We start from the raw sequence: 8,890 nt of genomic DNA, 5'->3' as shown, positions 1-8,890 counted from the left end.
TAAATAGGGTAAACTAAATAGGAACACATAAATAGGAACACCTAAAAAGGGTCACCTAAATAGGGATACCTGGTTAATGTGCAAATTATATATTGGCTTTAAAGTAGCATCACCAGTAGATATAGATTGTAGTATTAGGGTGTAAGGACCTTTGGGACTCAAAAAAACTAACCATTCATGCAAAGAGCTAACGAAATAATAAATGGAAGCAAAATGCAAAACATTAACTTGACGTTCGAAGGGTAAAAAAAAATATATATATATAAGCAGAGAATATTCTAAACATTACTCTGCAGCAAAAGTTCAGGTATTACTTCACCTGACTCAACATGTTCTGTATCCGGGGTGTTTAGTACATCCTGACTCATAATAACTTATGCATAGAAAAGCTAATCATAAAATGAAGCTTGAATATTAATCACAATAAAGAAAATATAAGAAAATAATAATCTTGTGACTGGCGCTGTGTTTCCATGTAAATAAAAAGAATTGACATTTGTTACATTTATTGTACCTTCTTGATTTAATAAAAGCACAGAAATGTTTCAGCAACGACAAAATAATTTCGTAAATGGAATTTGTCATGGAAAAAATAAATAATAGTACTGATAATTAAAAAAACGAGCATGTCATACAATTAAATCTATGGGAGTGCAATGTGGTTAGGATAAGAACATTTCAATATTTTCTCATTGAAGTATGACATGTCAGACTTGCCACAGCCATTTGCCTAACTCAGATTTTAAAATTGGCTGGTGTCATGTGCCCGTCTACTGTAATGAAAACAAATGACTATCAACGTTGCTCAACCACTTCCTACGTAAGCCAAGAAAACTTGGCTTCTGGTTAGAGTCCAGACTTCAAGATACAAAGTAATATGAAAAAGAAAAGAACATAATTTAGATAAACAAATTGGGCAAGGTATGAATAAAGTGTTTGATGAAGACAGCCCATCAATAATTCTTCTTTTTTTTTTTCTTCTTTTTTTTTCGTTGTGCAGGTGGTTATCAGATATTAACATTTACCATAACAGTGTTTCACAAGAATAATAGAGGTTAAACGGTGGCATGAATATTTGCACATTTTTATATTTACGTGTGTGTATCAAGCTTGGATAAACATTATTTATGTCAAGATTAAATAAAGTAAGATAAGTGATGCTTAACAATGCTAAATTAAGTGTATCAATGTAATTTTAAAACAGTGGTTTGTCTTGCAATGTGTCTATAGTTTGGCTTGTGTATGCTATCTATACATATTGTGCTGTACATACATAGACTGCGAGGTATTAAAAGACAAAAAACATTGCTAAGCTCGTTTTCCTTGCTGGTCTGTGTGGCCAGAGGGGGCCAGGATATCCCCCAGAAGAGGGGGTAGGCTGTGATGAGGTCACTTGTGGGCTCGTGCGCTGGGGAGAGCGGCCGTCTCCCCCCTGCTTCAGCCCCAGTAGGCTGCATGTGGGTCTCCGTGTTCCCGGCTTTGGTATGCACCGGAGTGGTATTGTTGTGATCAGTAGGGCACCCCCAATGTGGGTGGTGTACCCTCGAGTGGTTTTGGGCTTAGTAGCCGCCGCTATTGTGCCGGTTTCCACCCGCCAGGGCCGGAGCTGGTGTCAGATGCGTCTGCACGGCTTGGTGGTTAGACTCCGCCCCATCAATAATTATTCTTAAAAGTACACAAGAGTAGAAGAGCAGAAGACAGGTGAGTTGGATTAAAACAATACAGAATCAAAATCAGGACAACATATCACAAGGATTCTGGAACCACACAATGGCTCAGGGTAGCTAGATAGTCCTCCTTAAATAGGGAGGTCCTGTACCTGATTGCCTCTTGCTTGCTGGTGTTAAATGGCTCTTGCCATTTAAGTGTTAAATCAGTTTTGTTTCTGTTTATACAGCCCTAGCCACATCACCCCTGGCTGTGACTGACACAGCCTGCATCAAAACAAAATGGATTCATCAGATGTTAACTTACTGCATATGTTTTTATCTCCTACTTTGGAAATTGAACTTTAATCACACACTGGAGTCTGCTGCAGTGTCTAGCAGGCTTTTAACAGAGCAAGGGATAAGAAATTCAAAATTAAACAGAATGTGCAATAAAGAAAGTTTAAACATTTAAGATCTCTCTTTACAGGAAGTGTTTAGGAAAACTGTGCAAATTAATTGCACTGAGGTGTGACTAAGGCTGTATAAACAACGTCTGTTAAAGGGACACTTTAGGCACTTTAACAAGTTTATCCTCCAGGATGATGCAACCCAAAGAGGAGGTCGCGGCAGTGCCGAGGGAGACTCGGCACTGGCAAAAAGGTGAGTACTTACTTAGTTTTTTTGATTTTCACTTTTTTTCATTTTACACAAGCACTGATCTCATTGATAAGGGGCCTCATGGCTTAGCTTTAGGAATACAAATACAGTGAATTCAGATACAAGAATACAGTGTTCCTTTAACTGCTAAATGGCAGAGGATTGAGCACTAAAAGTATACCAAAACTGCTTCATTAACCCCTTAAGGACACATGACATGTGTGACATGTCATGATTCCCTTTTATTCCAGAAGTTTGGTCCTTAAGGGGGTCTTGTGGTGACTGTATTTTATCCCTTTAAGCACGTACAAAAAAAAAAAAAAAAAAAGATCTTTTCCAGCAGATTGGAACTATCTGATTGGTGTTGCAAACTATATAAAAAAAAAAAAAAAAAAAAAGTTAAAATCAGTTAAAAATAAGTTAAAATCCATAATACAAAGCTCTGTTTAAATAAATGTCTTATATAAAATGCTAATTAAAAATATTAGATTTGACCTTTTCACTGTCCAAACCAAGATGATACCCAGCTTTATGAGCACTTTACTTATACAATGCTTATTTCCTGGTCATTTAGATGTATAAAATACGGTAAATGCATTTTTTCCCATTATTTTTCCCATGGTCTCAAAATATTTTAAAAGTGTTTTGGTGGATGGAAATTGATCGTGCCCTTTTCAGGTTAGAGTGGGGGAGCAATTTCTTTCGGCAGCAGACAGGATGTGACTCAATCCACTTTAGCTCACAGACATTTCAGCTGCTGAGTATATCCTTCCAGAGTGCTTAAGTTAATTAACTGAAAGCAGGTTCCACTTATCAGTATCGGAGCTATACTTGTTAACACACAAATACAGAAAAAGCAAAAGATGATGTTACATTGCCGAATGACTAGACAAGCCTCTATGTTTTCTTTCAATCTCATCAATACAGGTTGATCTGGGGCAGCCATGGTTCAATTTCGTAAGGAATTTTTTTTTTTTTCTCATAGTAGTGTTTTCAACTTTATAGTAGAGCAGGGGTAGGCAACCTTCGGCACTCCAAATGTTGTGGACTTCATATCCCATGATGCTCTTACATCCGTAATGCTTGCACAGCATCAGGGAAGATGTAGTCAACATCTGGAGTGTTCGAATGTTGCATTGTATATGTAGACGCTGGTGTCTAAAACTTTACATTTATTTATCATTTATCTCTTCCGTTTGGAGGTATGAAATCTATGAATAAGAGCTTCCTGTTTTGTTTTATGGAAACTCCTACACAGAATTTTTACACTAAGCGTTATAAAGATCAAGTATGAATAAGGATTATATAATATAAAACCAATATTTATGTTCCAATAAATATAACGTGCTGGAAAGGTATAGAAATATATATATATGTTTCTCTTATAATATGTTCTTACTGTATGATATAATGGTATTTTTAAAATAATAATAATAATAAAATGGATTCTTTGTTAATCAAGTAGCCATTTTCTAATTTTCTAAGATATTGTTAGGACTCGCCTACCCTAGCAAACCTAAGGGACAGAAGCATGTACCGGTCCTCAGAGTGGCTGGGCAAGCGCGTAAGATAGACACAAGCAGCAAGCGAGCAGCCAGCAAGTCAACAAGAAACAGGCTGAGGTCATGGGTATCAGAGGTACACAGTAGTTCCCAAACCAGTCCTCGCAACCCAGCTACAACCCAGATTTTGTCAGTATCTCCCGAATAAAAAAGGGAAATACATAAATCCTGGATTGTTGGTGGGCCATGAGTACTGCTTTGGGAACCACTAATCTAGAGCAAGAATATTCAAACAAGCCAAGATCGATAAACAGGAAATCTACTAGACAATAGCACACTCTCGGATATACATAAACCATGACGGGCAGGGAAACAAAGACTAGCTAGAAGTATGTATACCCTAAACTGGGTTGTGATTGGATACAGAGAGATATCATGTCATAAGTTTGCAATGTCAAACATACATCATAAAAAAGCGCCACAAGGACATCAGCATAATTCACCAGGAGGTTAGGAACGTGTGGGGAATATTACGCTCATCCTAATTTATTTTGTCACAGAACTACACAGGACTCTATCTAACTTCTAACATTCTAATTTGTCCCTCACATCCAGTCAATAGCCGAACCTTGTTGCTTCCATATCAAAAACAGAGCAAAAAACAAGTCGCAAGAGAGTGCTGAGGACGGACAACAGCTCAATTAGCCTGCCCTTCGGTGGATCCCCGCTCAGTTCTCAAGCTGGTTTTAGCTCATCTTGTGCCATTACAAAGAAAACCATACCATGCATCTTAGACTGATTCCACCCAAAAGGGCAGAACAGATCCAAAATACAGGCTGGCTCACTCTGCACGAGAGACACAGCAACCCCAGACAATCGTTTCAGCCTTGTTAAGCATCATCAGTGAGGCATAGCTGATATCTCTCTAGGCACCGTGAGCAAGGAGTCCACGTCTGGATTACCCTTTAAGCTTAAGGAGAGCAAAAAACAAGTCGCAAGAGAGTGCTGAGGACGGACAACAGCTCAATTAGGCTGCCCTTCGGTGGATCCCCGCTCAGTTCTCAAGCTGGTTTTAGCTCATCTTGTGCCATTACAAAGAAAACCAGACCATGCATCTTAGACTGATTCCACCCAAAAGGGCAGAACAGATCCAAAATACAGGCCGGCTCTCTCTGCACGAGAGACACAGCTACCCCAGACGATCATTTTCAGCCATGTTTCAGAGAAGTTCTCTCTGTAATGGCACAAGATGAGCAAAAAAACAGCTTGAGAACTGAGCGGGGACCGACCGAAGGGCAGGCTATTTCAGCTGCTGCCTGTTCTCAGTATTCTCTTGCGACCCATTTTTTACTCTCCACAAGTTTAAAGGGATAATCCAGACGTGGACCTCTTGCTCACGGTGCCTAGGGAGATATCAGCTATGCCTCACTGATGATGCCTAACAAGGCTGAAACGATCGTCTGGGGTTGCTGTGTCTCTCGTGCAGAGGGAACTTGCTGGCATTTCGGATCTGGACTGCCCGTATGGATGGGACCAGTCTGATATGTTTCAGAGAAGTTCTCTCTGTAATGGCACAAGATGAGCAAAAAACAGCTTGAGAACTGAGTGGGGACCGACCGAAGGGCAGGCTATTTCAGCTGCTGCCCGTTCTCAGTATTCTCTTGCGACCCATTTTTTACTCTCATATCAAAAACAGTTTACATACACCCTTATCTAACACAGGATGCAGCCAAGCTGCTAGTCCATGCTGCTATCATATCCTACCTTAACTAGTACAATCTGCTTTTCATTGGTCTTACACAATCCGAAGTCACCCCGCTACAGTCTATAATGAATGTTGCAGCCAGGCTCATTATTTTGTCCTGCTCTCCCCTCTGTCAGTTCTTACACTAACTTTTCATAAGATATAGAGCTCAGTTTAAAATGTTGGTCCTCATTTGCAAATTTCCTCATAACACTGAATGTATCTACTTATCCTCATTAATTAACCCATGGGTATGCCCCATCCAGGCCCCTCTACTCTGCCGAAGACCTGGGTCTGTCCTCTGTTCGTACTCGCATCTCTGACTGTGTTTCATTACACTCTTGTATACTCTCTATTCCTCTGAAAACTCACTTTTTAAAAAATACATATCAATTAAACTATCAATTTTCCCTCTCCGCACCTCACTAACCCACTTCACGTCCTCTCCTGCAACTGTGTAATCTAACAAAAATAAGCCTTCATTGAAAGTTCTAGTAACAAACTACTTTTTCCCTTACGTGAAATATATTTTACTCTTCTCTCTTATTGTGTCATTTTGCCCCATGTCCCTTAAAATGTAAGCTTGTCACCAGGCCTGGAGTAACCATTAGGCAAACTGGGCAAATGCCCTGTGGGCTGCAATAGCCATGGGCAGAGGCCAATAAGGGAGATCAAAGTATCTCCCCTGCTGGCCCAAGCAGAGTCAGCCTCACTGTCTGCCTTCTCGGGCCAGTGGGTAGATCAAAGCTCTCCCTCACCGGTCCCCTGGCACTTCGTTGAGAAGAGGCTGAATAGTCCTCTAGCGGGCATGGAGCATTGCTGTGGTTAACACGGCAATGGTCCGACACAGCTCATAGCAGGAGCTTGCAAGAGGAGAGTACTCAACCTGCAGCATGAGGAGCTGCAGGCCAGAGTCTCTCAACACCACCAGACCACCACTGCGTGTCAGTGGCAGATGAGGGAAGAGGGGGGCGAGGGGGCAATTGCCCCCCCATGAGAAAATAGTATTTATGCGCTCCCTCTTCATTGCCCTCCTATGCAAGCACCAGCCCTGCTGTGTGCCTTCATGGGCCGGAGGGGAGATCAATGATCTCCCTCATCGGCCCGCTGGAACTTTGTGCTGGATAGCCGGCATGGGAGGAAGAGAGGAGACCCAAGAGCTCTAATCTGCAGCTCCGCTGGGTCTCCTCTCGCGAGCACCGAGCGTTGCTGCGGTTACCACAGCAATGCTCTGTTCTAGTGGCAGTTAACTCTAGTCCAGGAGCTGCAAGCTAAAGTTCACTCTAACCACTAGGACCACCAGGGCTTCTTCACCGGACCCCCAGGGCTTCACAATCAATATCCCCCCTCCTTGGGCAAAGGTAAGAAGGGATATAAAGCATATATATTTTAATTTTAAAAAATAAAGTATTTGTTTTAATAAGCCCCCTCCCCAACACACAATACCTCCCTATACATTCACACACTGCACCCCCATACACACACTGCCCCTACACAGACTGCCTACCATTCACACACTACCCTCCCATTCACACACTGCCCCTATTCACACACTACCTCCCATTCACACACTGCCCCATACACACACTGCCCCCATACACACCCTGCCACACACACACACACACACACACACACACACTGCCCCACACACACTACCCTCCCATATACACACTGCCTCCCACATACACACTGCCCCACACACACTTCCCTCTCATTCACACACTGCTCCATCATACACACACTACCCCCATTCACACACTGCTCCCACATACACACACTACCCCCATTCACACACTGTCCTCATACACACAATACACCCAAATTACACACAGCCCCCAATACACACACTACCCCCTATTCACATACTGCCCCCTCATACACACCACCCCCACTCACACACACTGCCACGCACAAACAACCCGCCCATTCATACATTACCCCTTACACACTACCCCAATACACACACTAGCCACCCATTCACATACAACCCACCCATTCATACACTTCCCCTCTTTACACACTGCCCCTATTCACACACTGCCCCTCACACATACACTGCCCCCATACACACACTGCTCCAAACACAACACTGTGTAGTTGTTATTGTGCCTGGATTGTTTCTTTAAATTATCTACCAGTGCCCCACCCGAGATTAGGTTCTGGATCTTTCCTTGGGGCTTGTTAGTCCAACTCCCGGGGTAAAGTTAAGGAAAGGGAAGGGGGATGTAATGTGTTTTTTTTTTTTTTTTTTAAACAAAAATATAAATACAAACACACTCACAGTTTTTTTTACTTACTATGTAAGTTGCTGGAGTGTAATGTTCCCCCATTGGGTTCAGTGGGGCTGGCTCGGCAAGCGCCGGGGGTCAGGCAGGCCGGTGACCGGTGGAGGTGGGCGGTGAGGGAGCTCTGATCCTCCTGCTCAGCTCCCTTGCGCGCATCTTAGTGATGGCGGGGCCGGAATTATGTCGTATTCCAGCTCTAGCATCACTGCGGTGTGCACAAGGGAGCTGAGCAGGAAGAGCTCAGGGGAGAGTGCTCGGGGGGCCCTGAGGTGGCCAGCCGCCCAGCTCTAGGTCCACCCCAGGACAAGAGGCCGGCAAGGTATTTGCCAGGGCGATTGGGGCAGCTTTTTTTGCCGCCCCCCTTAAAGTGCCACCAAAGGCAAATGCCTTGTCAGCCTCACTCTAGATACAGCACTGCACACACAATACCCCTATACACACACACTACAGCTCCTAGCCACACATATTACATCACAAACAAAACACAACAGAAACCAATCTATTTACACAAAACACCACACCTCAATCAGCTCACTTTATACACAGACAGTCACACAAGCAGCCTCTAAACACATGTACAAGACACTTTCATGGCCTCTTTGTCTTCTGGTATACTTCTTCTGAAGATTCCAGAGACAAGTCAGAAGCAAACGCAGCACAAGCATGTCAATTTGTTTGCACTGCCCAGAACAAATACAGGACCTTTTTTCATGCAAGAACTCTTCAGTAGGGCTCTACGCATGGGCTGCCATGGAAGTACATTGGACCAACTTGCTCAATTTGAGGGGAGGAGGGCTTGTCACTGGTTATGACACAATAGCCCCCCTCTCTGTCCCCACCCCTTTCCCACTGGGCTGCTGTGCTAAACAAATATGCAGGGGCCAAATTTTTTCCTCAGTCCAGCCCTGCTTGCCACCTCTGCATCTTTGGTGTGTGTACGTCCATCTTGTCTTGTTGCTATCTGGTAATACTTGTTTCACTATGTAACAAATTTGTACTCATAATCAAGTTGACCATTCTATTGTATTCTACCGTTATCGGTAACGGTTATTT

Source organism: Pelobates fuscus, chromosome 5 (genome assembly GCF_036172605.1).
Source record: "Pelobates fuscus isolate aPelFus1 chromosome 5, aPelFus1.pri, whole genome shotgun sequence".
NCBI lineage: Eukaryota > Metazoa > Chordata > Amphibia > Anura > Pelobatidae > Pelobates > Pelobates fuscus.
Note: the sequence above shows the minus strand (reverse complement) of the source record.